Genomic DNA, 16,668 nt, shown 5'->3' with positions numbered 1-16,668 from the left:
GATATCAACGACGTGAAATTGACTGATGCGGCAAATTTGAAATCTGAAGCAAGTCAATCTACCCTACGGATGTCAGTGCATATTTCATCCTTTGCATTGCACTTTTCCACTTTCACAGCAGTTTCCGTTCCGGAAATGCACGTGGGAGCATGCCTTTACAGAGCAGACCTGCATTAAAGGGATATTAAGATAATATAGCTGTCAAAGAGCTGGGACCGCAGTCTCAATGTCCTCTTTCTAGACATTAGTGGTGGTAAATGCGATTAGTCTGCAGATATGAGGTTGATCTGTGTTTTGAACCTGCTCGGAGACTGCTCTATGAGCCCAGCATGGGTTCAGTCACTGCTCTGTGTAGTGACCAGCTGTAATTGTGCTTCCGGCAGTGACTGACAGCTGTCCTAAATGCTGTGTGAGCTGTCAGTCAGTGCTGAGGGCGTGGTTACAGCACAGAGCGGTGACTGAACTTACGCTGCTGATTTTCTCTCAGCATTGGGGCACTAAGTGTGGGCACTGAGCAGGTTCACAATGTTATTATTCTGCAGATTGACCATACAACTGCAGATTGATAGCATTTTTTCATGTGACGGGTTCCTTTTAATATAGAATATTCAGAGGCACTACTGTGAAGGTGCTCAAGTAGGTTACCCAAACCACAAATAGTAATAATAAAACTTGGCACTCAACTTAAATTTTCTGAACAAAGATCTATTAAGTTGAGCGCCAAGTTTTATTATTACTATTTGGGGTTCCTTTTAATGTCCCAGGGTTTTTCCTATATCTAATTTCTAATTATCTCTAAACTAGTGAGGGAAGAATAGCTGCCTTGTCACCCATACACTAAACACACATAACGAGTAGTGATGAGTGAGTGGACTCGTTGCTCGGTTGACCTCTGAGTATTTATGACTGCTCGGAGATTTAGTTTTCATGGCGGCAGCTGAATGATTTGCGGCTACTAGCTAGCTTGAACACATGGGGGATTCACTAGCAACCAGGCAACCCCCACATGTACTCAGCCTGGTTAGTAGCTGTAAATCATTCAGCTGCCGTGATGAAAACTAAATCTCCGAGCAGTCATATACACTTGGAGGTCACCCGAGCGTGCTCGGGAGAAAACGAGCAACGAGTATACTCGCTCATCACTACTAAGGAGACATTCCTGCTCTTTTTTCCCTTTGGTACTACACAGACAGAAGCAGCAGAGGCATAAAGATATTTATACTGCAGTACTGAGCTGCAAAGCTGTGAATCCAGCACTGGAACAAGATAGCTAGAAAGTGCTGGATCAGTTTCTCTCTCTTGCTCTACTCTTCTTCCATGTAACCTGACACTTCACAATATAGTACTGCTTAGCCACCTAATTAAAAGTCCTGCTACCGCAAGAAAATGAACTTATTTACTTCTGGGAGTCAACGGCTTTCAGTCAAGGGGAAGTGCATGGAGCTGCGAAAGTCACCACTCATAGTATTATACTATAGTTCACTATATTACTGCTTTCGTACTTTCATTGATGGCCCAGTCTGAAGCACAGCTGCATCAAAGTGATGGGGTGTGTATACAGCCGCTGACAGTATAGTGAGCGGTCACTATAACCACTCCCCCATTCTCGGGAGGAAATAAATTAATTTTCTCCCAGTAGCTGCACCTTCAGTAAGGCGGGCAGGCAGCACTGAAATGCTACTTACCTAAAGATTAACTTTATATTTGCAGGTATATTGCATTTTCCAAGATAACAGGAGCAACATAATACAATTTTTCTTCACATTCCAGCCCAAAAAGTTACAACAAAAGTTTATTGTTAAATTAATGTGTATAGATTTCAATGCTGTCTAAATAATCTAAAAATAATTCAGTTGAGACTGAGTCTACATGTGACTTTTTGCAAGACTAGACAAGTATTACATGTCTTTATATTACGCCATATTTTCAATCAGCAGTAAAAACTGTAACTTTCTATGATTGATAGTTTATACAGAATAGCAGATATCTTTTAGATGTTCACGGCGGTGGAGAAATAATCATGCAAACTGAAATAACTATCTGTCAAAATGATTTTCCACTTTGTTGGTTTTGCAGTGGTGCGTGAAGTCTTTTCACTCATGAAATACCGCAGTTATTGTCAGTGTTCAGTGAATTTTTCTTTAGTCTTGTAATAAAATAGCATCGGAGGTCGTCCAAATGTACTTTCATATTGCAGCTCCATTCTAATCCAGATTAATCTCATAATGGATAATCTGCAATGTCCAGGCTAGCTTCTTGTTACATCTTTTCTGTAGTGCCCCTGATGGTAAAACAAGGTATTACAATGTATGGAGGAATTCTTGGTTGTCCAATGCTTATAAGGTTTGACCCTACAAATCTTCTGTGTGTGGCTCTTGGCTTTACCTTACAGAGAGACAGTAATACCAAATATTTTAAAATTGAATGTTATCGATTTCAAGGGTTGTTCTAAAGTTTTGTCTTCACAAGTGCAGCGCTACTATCCTCATGGCTTCCTGTGTGACAGGGGCAGAGCGCTCCTGCAGACTGACAGTTCAGAACTGTGCGCTCACTGACGCTGCAACAGTTTGGGAAGAGCACAAGGACAACAAATACGGGCCAGTAGTGGGCGCCAACAATCCTGATGGCAGCTATAGGAATATTAGTATAAGCGCAAAGAGTTTGTAAACAGTGGACATGCTCGGCCACACTCCGAGATTGGCGGTGGGTGGAAATCTAGACAGAAAGCATTAAGCAACATAATTAAGTCCATTTTTAATAAGATTAAGTGTAAGTTTACACTAGTTGTTTTTTTCAGCATTTTTTTTCCGGCAGCAAAACCTGATCTCTTGGCAGGAAAGAGGCTTCAGAAAAAGTTTTTTTGTGTGTTTTTTTGCAGTTCTTTTGGCATGTTAGATTTGTCTCTTGTGCATGCTTACGCAAGTTTAGTGTTGAAGGAAAAAGTCCTATTCCTTAGAATCAGGGTTCGGCACAAAAACGCAGCAAAACCTGATACCTGCATTTCTGGAGCATTTTTTCACCACCCATTCAAGTCAGTAGGTGAAAAACACTGAAAGAAGTGACATGCTCTATGACCAAAAAACTATGCAAAGCACAAAATCCTGATGACAAAAAAAACCCCAAAACAATGTTTGTGCATGAGATTTCTGAATAAGCTTTGCTGGTACTGTAAAAAGCAGCTGAAAATTAGCATAAAAAAACGCAGCAAAAATGCTTAGTGTGAACTTAGCCTTAATTTTCAAGGTTCCTTGTTTTTATAAGCTTTTTGAAATTCCAAGGGAACTTGTCATGTCCACAAACGTTATTTACCTTGAAAATGAACTTTATTCTTCCTGGGAGCAGCTTGCTTTTAATCATTGAGGTGTACGAAAGCGACTACAGTCTCAGTACACAGTGAGTGGCGACTTTACGTTTGCCCCCGCACTTTGACAGATCACTACGTAGCTCATTTGTGCACAGCGAGTAGTCAGTAAAAGTACCAAGGTTTGCTTATAGCCATCATTCACAACACTCCGGGCACGTCTCCATGACTGAGAGCCAGCGGCTCCGGAAAGAATAAAGTCCATTTTTTCCTGGTAGTTGCACTTTCAGTAAGTTTTGTAACACTATTAACCTGTAGATTAACCTCATATCTGCTGATAGATAACGTTTGGAAACATGACAGGTTCCCTTTAAATAATATTGATGTTGTGACAACCCCTTTAGTTAAAGACGTACTATCATAAAAGTTTTTCTATTCTAAACCTGTATAAATGTACATGCAATCTAGTGTTACTGTGTCACTATACTTATAGATCGCCATCCTTTCTGGGTTCCAGTTCCACTCCTCTTCTCACTCACGTGACTGCAGTCCCGACTCACTGGAACACACTGAGCCGGAAGTTTAGGCTATGGAGCTTCGTTCTGACACTCTATAGGATTACATTTTAAGGGCTCGCTGACACTGGCGTATAATACGGAGTAGTGCAATGCGAGAAAACATCACATTCTGACCATTGTTGGTAAATGAGTCACTGCTCATCTGTGATTTTTCTCTCAGCTTGAATCGAAATGAGGGGGGAAAAAAAAAAAAAGAAACACAGAATGCTGCGATTGTCTGCGAGAATTGGTTCTCACTCGTCAATCCAATCAGTGGGTGTTATTTATTAAAAAAAAAATAAAAAAATCACACAGTACATGGACCATGAGTATGCGGTACGATTGTTGCACACATCTCAAAGGAAACAAGACATTTAATCAGCTACAACCATCAGAATGAAGATATAGAATAGATAGATGTAGAAAAAAGTGGCAGTGCTTCAGTATATCAAACTAGAAAAAGGACATTAAGCCCTTTCTGACATAGGGCGTAACAGTACACCCACGTCGCACTCTCTCTGGTGTGGGGTGGAGCCCGCACCTTTCCCGGCACATGTCAGCTGATCTATACAGCTGACGTGTGACACCAGTCACAACCCACGGCCAGGCCGTGAATCAGCGCAGTCAGACATTCCGGGGTCAATACCAAAAGATCACATAGTAAACCAAGGGAAAATACAAAGTCGTCAGTCAGGTCACATGCCAGGGTCAGAATGCCAGAGAAATAGAGGATAAGCAAAGGGGCAATAACAAATGGATAGTCTGAACACAGTCCAAAGGTCAGCAGCAGAAGAAGAACATGATCGGAACTTACAGCACAGGGTACAGTAAACTACACCAGCGAGCACAAGCTTACACTAGAACAAGCTTTTGACTGGCAATGATCTGGGCCAGACAGCTCACCTAAATAGCAGGGCAATTACCAAGAATATGGAGAACCTGTGGAAATCTCTGCACCTTCCAGTTAGATAGGTCAGCTGAGCTGTCAATCAAAGCACTGACAGCTCAGCACGCCCCAGCACAGGGTAGGATGACAGAGCTGACCATCACAGAGTACCAGACACTCCAAGCAGAGGAATCATGACAAATGTGCCCGCAACAGCCGCGGGTGGAATCACGATCCACCCACGGCTGTTATCTAGTTAAATGCCGCTGTCAATCTCTGACAGCGACATTTAAATCATGCTTACTGGAAGCGCATCCTTTATCCCACCCTTTGGTGACCCCGTCACATGATCACAGGTCACCGATGGGTCTCCAGCAGACCTTTATTTCATAGCCAGATTGCTGTGAGTGCCGCATAGTTAACATGGTAAAAAAAAACAACTGTGAAATTGCACTTTTTTTTTGCAATTTCACCGCACTTTAAATTTTTTCCAATTTTCAAGTACACGACATGGTAACACCAATGGAGTTGTTCATAAGTACAACTTGTCCCGCAAAACTCAAGCCCTCACATGGCCATATTGTCCTAAGTTATGGCTCTGTGAAGAAGAGAAGAAGAGGAGCAAATACCGAAAATGCAAAAACTGAAATTCCCCTGGTCGCTCAGGGGTTAAAAGCCCTGGAAGCATGGCATAGATAGAAATATGTCTGTGAGATATATAATCAGTGCTTGCCTGCTCCTGCTGGGTTACTTTAAATGCGCATTGATAGTGCGCTCCCTAGCTGGCTCTAAAATGAAAACCAGGTAAAGAGACTGCAAACCTGTGTCCTCCGTTTCTTATTGCACCACTCACCATCTCCATCTATACACCCGGAGCACTGGGGACCCAACTTCACCTGTGGGAAGTTATACCATCCTAGCTGCCATAACATCACCCCAGAGGACCCCTTTAAGCAGCGTCGGTCCCCACTGACCAAATACCACAGGTGGCGTCACGAACACAAACTTTATTCACCAAATCCCTTTAAAGACTTTCCCTTTTACATGGGCGCCCAGGGCCACAGACCGGGTCGTTGTCACCATGACACATCCCCTTAAGTACTGGACCCGGTACTGAGTACCCCACGGCCCTGGTGGGTGTTCCATGATCCCTTTGAGAAAAGAAGTAAATATGTCCCAACAGCCAAGTTTACATGACAGCTATGTCCATGAAATAACTGACACTAGGGCCAATCTTATTCACGGGGATGGGAAGATGAGCAATTTTTTTCACTGACTGAATCTGCGTGCAGAATAATCTCAGTATGTACTAGTTTCTTCTTTGTGTCAGATGAGACTCGCCCATCCAAACCTATGGGTGCGTAAAAAAAATTGGATGCCATATGGAGCCACAGTCTAGCATCCGATTTTTTCAGATACATTACACTTCTGTAACAAGAAACTGTGAATAATCTTATAAATTATCAATAACTGCTTCTGAAAAAATGTATTGCATAACAAGTGAGGACAAAATTGTCCAAGTTTTCTGAATGAAACCATGATGATTTTTACATGCACGTGGTGTGAACTTAGCCTAAGGGTGGACGACCCTTGGCTGACAATAGTCTCAGGAGAAGTCTGAAGCAGTTTGTGTCCTCTTGTACTTTCAATAAATAAATGTCAATGCATTTGATGTAGTTCTATAATTATCTGCAGCAAAGCTTAAAGGCATTATTGTTATTGCACTTTAATAGGCGCACACAATTCATTAGTCTTTGATGGGTATTTGTAATTGAAATTTTGTTGAGATACATCCAGATGAAGTCTGTCTAGTGTGTGCTTCTTGGGTCTAATTGCCTCTAATCACATTAATTAGCAGATAATGTTCTATTATTTGCCAATATTTTATAAAGCTCAGCACACTCATCATTCTGAGTGCCACAATGAGTATGATTTTAAGGCAGACATTGAAGGTTGATGACACTAGAAAAGTAATTTGGACAGGATGAGGCTTCCAGATAGGCAGCTAAAAAAGGAATTAGGCTGCCGCTGACATCTTGTAACTACTAGATATTCTGATTAAACATTATATCCTAAAATATTGCTATAACTTTACAGACCTGACATTAAAATTTAAAGCAATATATGAAAAAGAGAAAAATAAAGCCCCATGATAACGTCTAACTACTTCTTAGTTGGGGTAGTCTGTGATATGTCACTAGGATATGCTTTCAGTTTGTGATTGTTGGGTCGGACCGAGGACCCACAAATATCATAATTAAGAGATTGGTGAATTTATTCAAGTAGAATAAAATATGACAAAAATCCGTATTCTGAAGAACACAGATTTTTGGTAATTTGCTGCTGGCAAATTCAATAAAACTGTTACCAGCTACGGCTGGCACCTTGCTGAACAGTTGAGATTCAACAAAGGTTTAAAAAGGAAAAACTTACGTCATTACACACATGCACTGTGACTCCTGGGACCTGCGACTGGAATTCTAAGCCTGGTGTTCACAATGAATTCTGGGGCCTGCTCATAGTCAGAAGCCTGGGACTAGAGTGAATAACAGGCTGAGAATGTGGTGCGATGGAGGAGTGCAGGGCAGGGCAGGGAGCAGCCAATTCAAATGTTGTCAAAGCCACTCATCTCTATTCATGCTGGGTAGTAGCCTAAAGTTCTTAGGTGCAGTATACAGTTAATAATTTCTAACTTTACTGTAGAGCTTTGCTTGTGCAAATTAGAACTAAAATCATAATAACCATAGCTTTGCTATATATACTGTACGTATGGCCTTGTATTTTATATCAGGTATAGGAGAGCTTTGATATTTTAGCCTTCAAATGAAACCATATGTCAAGTTAAGACTTGCAAGTGATTTATGGTTCTGTTACAAATGAGCCTTGCGTCTCTCTTTAGGCTCCTGATATACAGCTCTGGCAAAAATTAAGAGACCACTGCAAAATGTTCAGTTTGTCTGATTTTTCTCTTTATAGGTATATTTTTGAGTAAAATGTAAATTATTCATTTATTCTATAAACTTCTGATGACATGTCTCTGAATTTCCAAGCAATACATTTTGTTTTTTTTCTGAAAAGGAGAAATGGTCCAAATTAAAAAAAAAACCACAGTGCTCTCAGACCTCAAATAATGCAAAGAAAACAAGTTCATAATCATATAGAAACAACAATACTAATGTATTAACTCAGGAAGAGTTCAGAAATCAATATTTTGTGGAATAACCATGATTTTTAATCACAGCTTTCATGCGTCTTGGCATGCTTTCCACCAGTCTTTCTCACTGCGTCTGGAACAAAAATGTAAGCAGTTCTTCTTTGTTTGATGGCTTGTGACTATCCATCATCCTCTTGATCACATTCCAGAGGTTTTCAGTGGGGTTGAGGTCTGGAGATTGGGCTGCCCATGACAAGGTTTTTGTAAAATATTAATATATCAATAATAAAAAATATGGAAGATTACTACAGAATCCAACTAGCAGAGACTCTGGGTAGTTTGTGACTGAGTTATTGTGAGAACTTTGCTAGATACATCTGTGACCTGTATGTCATAGCTAAAGGACACTTGTCAGAACTGCCAAAATGTGGCTATATGGAGATAATAAATGGTTTTTTTAAAGGTCACACAATGCTTAAGCATTTTAAAATGAGGTAATGTACAGAACTAATATGCATATTCTGCAAGTTACTAGCGTTTTTCTAATATGGATGAAGCTATGAACTTAGCGATAGGTCACCATATGTGGTTATGAGATAGAAAAATAGAAACCAATGTAAGTTTATGGGTCAAAATAGTATATAAAGCCGACCCGGCTCCTGTTCAGGAGATCCTCATTCCTTGAGAATCTCCACACGGACCACATCATATGTAAGATCAATTAATGCTTGATTTCTCTTTTACAATCTAATACTTAATTTTGTGTGCTATGAACTTATGAACTTACTTGTCTTCATTTTTTTAATCATTTTTTGAACATTGAACAAGATTTGTTTTATCCACACAATTCAATATTGCTTTCCTTTCTATCCTCACCGTACTGTTACTTGAAAAAGTAAGGAAGTGTTACTTTTTCTAACAGTTTTGATGTGGTGGTTACTTACTTTTTGCTAGAACTGTATACTGTGACTGTGAACAACCAGTTTGCACTATTGTTCAGAGCATAAGAGACCTCAATTTATACTTTTCTAAAGTGATATATTTATTTTTATAGATGTATTGCCCTGAATGAGAATACAATACTTGGCTGCATATAGATTTTTTTACCCTCCCAAACTGTTTGTAAGGTCATGTTGCTTTCACAGATTATATAAATATAGGTGTGGATAACATTATTTTACAGAGAGGAACATGAACACATAAACAGTTTTGGGGTTGGATTTTTTTGATAGATTCCGTTTAACCCTTGTACCCCAAAGGTGGTTTGCACGTTAATGACCAGGCCTATTTTTACAATTCTGACCACTGTCACTTTATGTGGTTGTAAGTCTAGAATGCTTCAACGGATCCCAGTGATTCTGAGAATGTGTTTTTGTGACATATTGTACTTCAGTCTAGTGGTAAAATTTCTTTGATATGACTTGCGTTTATTTGTGAAAAAAAAGTAAATTTGGTGAAAATTTGGCAATTTTCCAACTTTGAATTTTCATGCTTTAAAATCACAGAGATATGTCACACAAAATAATTAATAAGTAACACTTCCCACATGTCTACTTTACATCAGCACAATTTTGGAACAAAATTTTTTTTTTGCTAGGAAGATATAAGGGTTAAAAGTTGACCAGCGGTTTCTCATTTTTACAACAAAGTTTACAACACCATTTTTTTAGGGGCCACCTCACATTTGAAGTCACTTTGAGGGGTCAATATGATAGAAGATACCCAAAAGTGACACCATTATAAAAACTGCACCCCTCAAGGTGCTCAAAACCTCATTCAAGAAGTTTATTTACCCATAGGGTGCTTCACCGGAATTTTTGGAATGTGTAAAAAAAATGAACATTTAACTTTTTTCAACAAAAAATTACTTCAGATCCAATTTTTTAAATTTAGATAAAGGTAGCAGGGAAATATGGACCCCAAAATTTGTTGTGTAATTTCTCCTGAGCATGCCGATACCCCATATGAGGGAGAAAATAACTGTTTGGGCGTGTTAGCAGGTTGAGGAATGCAGTGACAGACAAAAGACAGAGCAAGAATTAACAAATTAAACAGTTTAATTGAACAAGGGATTTACTCCTCGCAGGGAGACAAATGATTAAGGGGAAAATATGCAGAACAGTAAGTGCAGAATGAGAACAGTCTTTTGAGAAATAACTTATTGTGTCCTTGGTACTCCTCCATGACAGATGATTCCCCAGGGAGTTTCAGCATCAGCCATTGCTGAAATGATATCCAGAGATGAATCCTTAAAAGTCGGCATACAGTACCTTCCACTGTGCCCCTAATCCATGAATTGCTGTGGCCGAAGTAAAGAGGGCCACAGTGTCTCTCAAGTCCTGGGTGCACCTGCCGAGGTTCACTGACAAGGAGGGCCGCAGATATTTCTCCGGTACCTGGCCTCCTCTACTCTTTACACCTGCTGTGCTCACAGTACTGGAACACACAGCACCTTTCTTCTCAACGATCCCGCAAGTGGCAGCGGGAGCTCGTGCACAAGGCCCTTCGCAGCGCCGGTGCTCAGGAGATGGAGCACTCTCCTTTGCCTACCGCTTGCTGTCTGTTTGTGCCAAAAGTGGCTGCTTCTGTGCGCGCTGTGGCTTAGCCATGCCTCCGGCTTCCGAGTAAAGAGATTTGTCCAGTCTTTTATTCTTTCCTGGGGACAACAGAGAAGACAGCCCCGACACAGCACAGAAGAGGTACTTGCAGCTCGGTCTTCCTCCTTACAGGCGCATGGCATAGCTTGGAAGGGAAGGAGCGTCTTTTGACTTTTTGAATGCAAAATTTCCAGGAACAATAGTCAGACGCAATGTCATGTTTAGAGAGCCTCTGGTGTGTCTAAACAGTGAACCCCCCACAAGTGACACCATTTTGGAAACTAGACCCCTCAGGAAACTGATCTAGAAGTGTGGTGAGCACATTGAACCTTCAGGTGCTTCACTGAAGTTTATAACGTTGAGGCTTAAAATCAAAAAGAAAAAAACATATTTTCCCAACAAATATGTTTTCAGCCCAAAATATTGCATTTTCATAAGGGTATCAGGAAAAATTGCACCATACAATTTATTGTTCAATTTCTTCTGAGCACGCCGATATCTAATATGAAGGATAAAACTACTATTTGGGCGCATGGCAGGGCTCTAAAGGGAAGTAGCGTCATTTGACTTATTTGAATGTAAAATTTCCTGGAATCATTAGTGGACGTCATGTCCCATTTGGAGAGACCCTGATGTGCCTAAAACAGTGGAAACCCCCAGTGACACCATTTTGGAAACTGGACTCCTCAATGAATGTATTTAGATGTGTGGTGAGCTCCTTGAACCACAAGATGCTTCACAGAAGTTTATAACGTTGAGCCGTGAAAATAATAAAATCACATTTTCCTCACAAAATTATTTTAGTCCAAAATTTTGCATTTTCATAAGGGTAACAGGAGAAATTGCACTATACAATTTGTTGTGCAATTTCTCCTGAGTACGCCAATACCCCATATATGGGAGAATACTACTTTTGAGGCACAGTACTATGCTTAGATGGGAAAAGGCGCCATATTGGAGTTCAGATTTTCCTGGAATGGTTTGAGGGTGCCATGTCACATTGGAAGAGCCCCTGAGGTGCCAGAACAACAGAATACCCCTATATGTGAACTCACTTTGCAAACTACACTCCCCCAATTAATTCATCAAGGGGTACAGTGATCATATTGACACCACATGTGCCTCACAGAATTTTATACCACTGAGCGGTGAAAAAGAATAAATTAAATTTTTACCACTAAAATGTTGTTTTAGCCCCAAGTTTTTACCTTTTCTAAGGGATAATAGGATTTTTTTTTACAACAAGCTGAGGTCTATTTTTTTTCTGAGTGCGCCAATACCCTACATGTAATCAGGAAATATTTTTCAGGCACAGTGCAAAGCTCAGAAAGCAAGGAGTGACAGATTTTACTGCTATGGTTTGCAGGTGCCATGGCCCACTGGGACAGGCCATGAGGTGCCAGTGATCATATTGACACCACAAGTGTGTCACAGAATTCTATACCATTGGGCAGTCAAGATACATTTTTACAAACAAAATTTTGTTTTAGCTCCAAATATTACATTTTCACACAAGAAGTGGGTAAAAAAAATGGCATCATAATTTGTCCCATAATATCTACTGAATGTGGCATACCCCATATGTGGCTGTACAGTACTACTTAGCCATACAGAGAGATTCCGGAGGAACAGAGCACTATTTGCCTCCTGAAGCGCAGATGTTCCTAGAACAGTTTATGGACTCCATATACAAAGCCCCTAATTGCTAGAAGAGCAGAATCCCCTCTCAAGTGACCCCATTTTGGAAACTATACCCCTCGGGGAATTTATCTACGGGTGTAGTGACGATTTTTACTCCATGGGTATTTTCCAGAAACAAGCGGCAACGAATGTTGTCGAATGAAAAATGGAAACTGCCGTTGTAGTGACCAGTATGCTGTAGTCACCAGTATGTTATGCCCAGCCCGTACTTCTGGAGGCATGCACCCGTAAGTTAGGTGGGCTCTCATTGCTTCAGAAATGCCAATCATGGACGCAGTATGTGTTTTACGTACACTATGAGGCTCAGAAGTGAGGGGAAATTTGGATTTGAGAGCAGAGAATTTGCTGAATTTCTTTTAGTGGATGAAGAGCCATTTTGCTTTTCCAGAGCCTTTCTCCTACCAGTAACGTTGAAGCCCCCTATATTTTCGTTAACAGATGACAGACCTAAGTGAGGGCTTGCATTTTTTGTGGACTGAGTTGAGGTGAGTTGAAGCTTTTATTGGGAACATTTTACATAATGTTTAGGATCACTTTTATCCTGCGCTCTATGCTGAGCACTTACTTTGTGATTTCCATCTAAATCTCCGAGTGACATGACAGATGAAACCCCTGAGGGATCTATTCACTATAATGAGGCAGCAGAGTTACTCTGGACTCCGTCTGGCCTCTGTTCAGCTGTGTCCTTTTCAGAAGTGCACAAAACTGTGGCCAACAGCACTTTTATGCAGTCCTAAAAAGACAAACACGGCCAGAACATAGGTCAGATGACGTCCACAGTGCCTCCATCTACCTCATTATAGGGAATCTTCCACCAGAGGTTCTATCTGAATCACGTATTTCAGAGATTTACATGGAAACCCCGGTGCAAGCGGTCAGTGCAGAGTGCAGGATAAATGTGCGCCGAGCCTTACTGCGATCTTTGGGATGCAGAATGGAACAATTTCAAGAGTGCCAACATTTTTATGGCTATATATATTGCTCTTGCATAAGGGTCTCTTCTGTCTGTGTCCGCTCCTGGCTTATGCATTATAGCATGTTACATTTTAACAGACTGAGGTTTTATTTTAAACTTTACTTGTAATTAATTAACGTTGGTCACCAGTAAGAGTGACCCGGTAACCTATGGACACCTAACATAAATGATACTAAATTCATTGCTATACATTAAACAGTTTAATAGGTGATGACATTTTAGAAATGACATTAGGTGAATAAACAGCATCACTTCAAAATTGGATTTCACTGTCAATACCTTTAATATTGCACTCAACATGCTGAAATGGACATTTATTTTCAGACAAGGAAGGTAAAAGAAGATGATGGAACAGTTTGTCTGAAGAGGCATTTGGACTATTTTGACAGTGTGTGTTACCTTGTTGATAGCATTGTAACATGGTGTGGGGCAGTAGCCGTGGGCTAGGTACTTTTGTGTTTCATGCCCCATAATGCTACATGAAGATGGAAGTCCTGGCCGAGTGTGTGGGCTTTGTCTACGGGGGACGCTATGTTTTTGCAGGCTGCATGATGCCTGTGACTTCAGCTGACCAAGACCAGATGGTGTAAAGTTCAATGAGGGAGACCACTAGCCAAACATACAGCTCTGGCAAAAATTGAGAGACCACTGCAAAATTTTCAGTTTGTCTGATTTTTCTCTTTATAGGTATATTTTTGAGTAAAATGTAAATTGCTCTTTTATTCTATAAACTTCTGACAGCATGTCTCCGAATTTCCAAGCAATAAATTTAGTTTTTTTTAAAAAAAAAGGAGAAATGGTCCAAATAAAAAAAAAACAGTGTTTTCAGACCTCAAATAATGCAAAGAAAACAAGTTCATAATCATTTAGAAACAACAATACTAATGTTTTAACTCAGGAAGAGTTCAGAAATCAATATTTTGTGGAATAACCATGATTTTTAATCACAGCTTTCATGTGTCTTGGCATGCTTTCCACCAGTCTTTCACACTGCTTCTGGCGCAAAAATTTAAGCAGTTCTTTGTTTGATGGCTTGTTGTTACTATCCATTTTCCTATTGATTAGATTCCAGAAGTTTTCAATGCGGTTCTGGTCTGCAGAATGGGCTGCCCATGACAGGGTTTTGATGTGGTGGTCTCTTCATTTTTGCCAGAGCTGTATACTGTCTTTTACTGAACATCAGCTTAGTGGGGAATATTTACAACAGATAGCGGATGCATAACTTTACAAATGTTTCCTCCACAACACGGAGCATCTTCACACACGGTCTCTATTTCTTCCAGGCTTACTTGTTTCTGCCCTCAAGTTGCTCTGCCTTCACCACAACCCAGCACAGTACAACAGTCCAATAAGTGAGAGTCCTGTCCTCAACCCATGGTTCCGCATCCTCCTTTTCCCTTAGGGGAACTAGTTTACCACTATGGCAGCTACTTAACTTCTCTGCTTGATGACACCTTGGAACTACTAGTAGCCTGGGCACTCTCTTTATCTCACATTCTTTGTTCTGTCCAGGCCCATTATCTCTCTGTCTGGTGAAGTCAGGGCCATACTGCTATGTGTCCTGCCCCAGGACATGTCACCCGTTCATCACTCTGTCTTCTGTCATTTTTCCTTTCTCTGCTCAGGATCATGTTATACACTGCCTCGGTCTCCACTCACTTTGTGGTTCTGCTGAGTATGTAGTCAGACAAAAGGTCTGCTCTAGCTGCAAGCGAGGCCCTGCCTGCCTCACTACCATGAAGTTATCTTGATCATGCTACATAGCCCCTCTCTCCCTGGGCTAGTCACAACTCTAAGGGTACCGTCTCACAGTGGCACTTTGGTCGCTACGACGGCACGATCCGTGACGTTCCAGCGATATCCATACGATATCGCTGTGTCTGACACGCTACTGCGATCAGGGACCCCGATGAGAATTGTACGTCGTAGCAGATCGTTTGAAACTTTCTTTCGTCGCTGGATCACCCGCTGTCATCGCTGGATCGGTGTGTGTGACACCGTTCCAGCGATGTGTTCGCTTGTAACCAGGGTAAACATCGGCTTAGTAACCCGATGTTTACCCTGGTTACCATTGTAAATGTAAAAAAAAAAAACACTACATACTTACATTCCGGTGTCCGTCAGGTCCCTTGCCTTCTGCTTCCCGCACTGACTGTGAGCGCCGGCCGTAAAGTAAAAGCAGAGCACAGCGGTGACGTCACCACTGTGCTGTGCTTTACGGCCGGCATTTACAATGGTAACCAGGGTAAACATCGGGTTACTAAGCGCGGCCCTGCGCTTAGTAACCCGATGTTTACCCTGGTTACCCGGGGACTTCGGCATCGTTGGTCACTGGAGAGCTGACTGTGTGACAGCTCCCCAGCGACCACACAACGACTTACCAACGATCACGGCCAGGTCGTATCGCTGGTCGTGATCGTTGGTAAATAGTTTAGTGTAACGGTACCCTTACTGTGGGGAAAATAAGTATTTGATACACTGCTGATTTTGCAAGTTTTCCCACCTACAAAGAATGGAGAGGTCTCTAATTTTTATCGCAGGTACACTTCAACTGTGAGAGACAATATCTAAAAATAAAAACCAGAAAAATCACATTGCATGATTTTTTAATAATTAAATTGCATTTTATTGCGTGAAATAAGTAGTTGATCACCTACCAATCAATTCTGTCTCTTACAGACTTGTTAGTTTTTCTTTAAGAAGCCTTGTACTCTGAACTCATTACCTGTATTAATTGCAACTATTTGAACTCGTTACCTGTATAAAGGAGACACATGCAATTAATCACACTCCAACCCTTCCACCATGGCCAAGACCAAACAGCTGTCTAAGGATACCAGGGACAACATTGTAGACATGCACAAGGCTTTGATGGGCCACAGGACAATAGGCAAGCAGTTTGGTGAGAAGGCAACAACTGCTGGCACAATTATTAGAAAATGGAAGAAACAAAAGATGACTGTCAATCTTCCTCGGTTTGGGGATTCATGCAAGATATCACCTCATGGGGTAAGGATGACTCTGAGAAAGGTTAGGAATCATCCCAGAACTACATGGGAGGGACCTGACCTGAAGACTAACAAGTTATTACAAACAGCGATAAAGGAAAATACCAATCATACAAATATACTCCCACAGACAGGGGTAAACACTGGGGAGTGGAGGATTGGGTAAAATCAAAGTTGCAGAAGAAAAAGGAATTGAATGATACTACCTGTCAGAAGAGGTGCTCGAAGCTGGATGCGGTGGAAGTGCTTGATGTGAGAATACTGAATGGAGGTATTGGAAGGACTCCTGGATCTTGGTATACTGCCTCATTGTGATTTCTGTGGAAAAGCTTTGGCTGTCATTATACCAGTAATGGGGACTTTGGGAATCACTACAGTGAGAGGGGTGAGAGCTGGATGTTGCTTTCAAGGTCAGAAAGGTAGAGCTTTGATGATGCAAATATGAAGCTAAAGTTCCATACACATCAGATGACTAATGGCTGGAAGAT

Source organism: Ranitomeya variabilis, chromosome 6, assembly GCF_051348905.1.
Source record: "Ranitomeya variabilis isolate aRanVar5 chromosome 6, aRanVar5.hap1, whole genome shotgun sequence".
Lineage (NCBI taxonomy): Eukaryota > Metazoa > Chordata > Amphibia > Anura > Dendrobatidae > Ranitomeya > Ranitomeya variabilis.
This window is presented reverse-complemented; position numbering follows the sequence as displayed.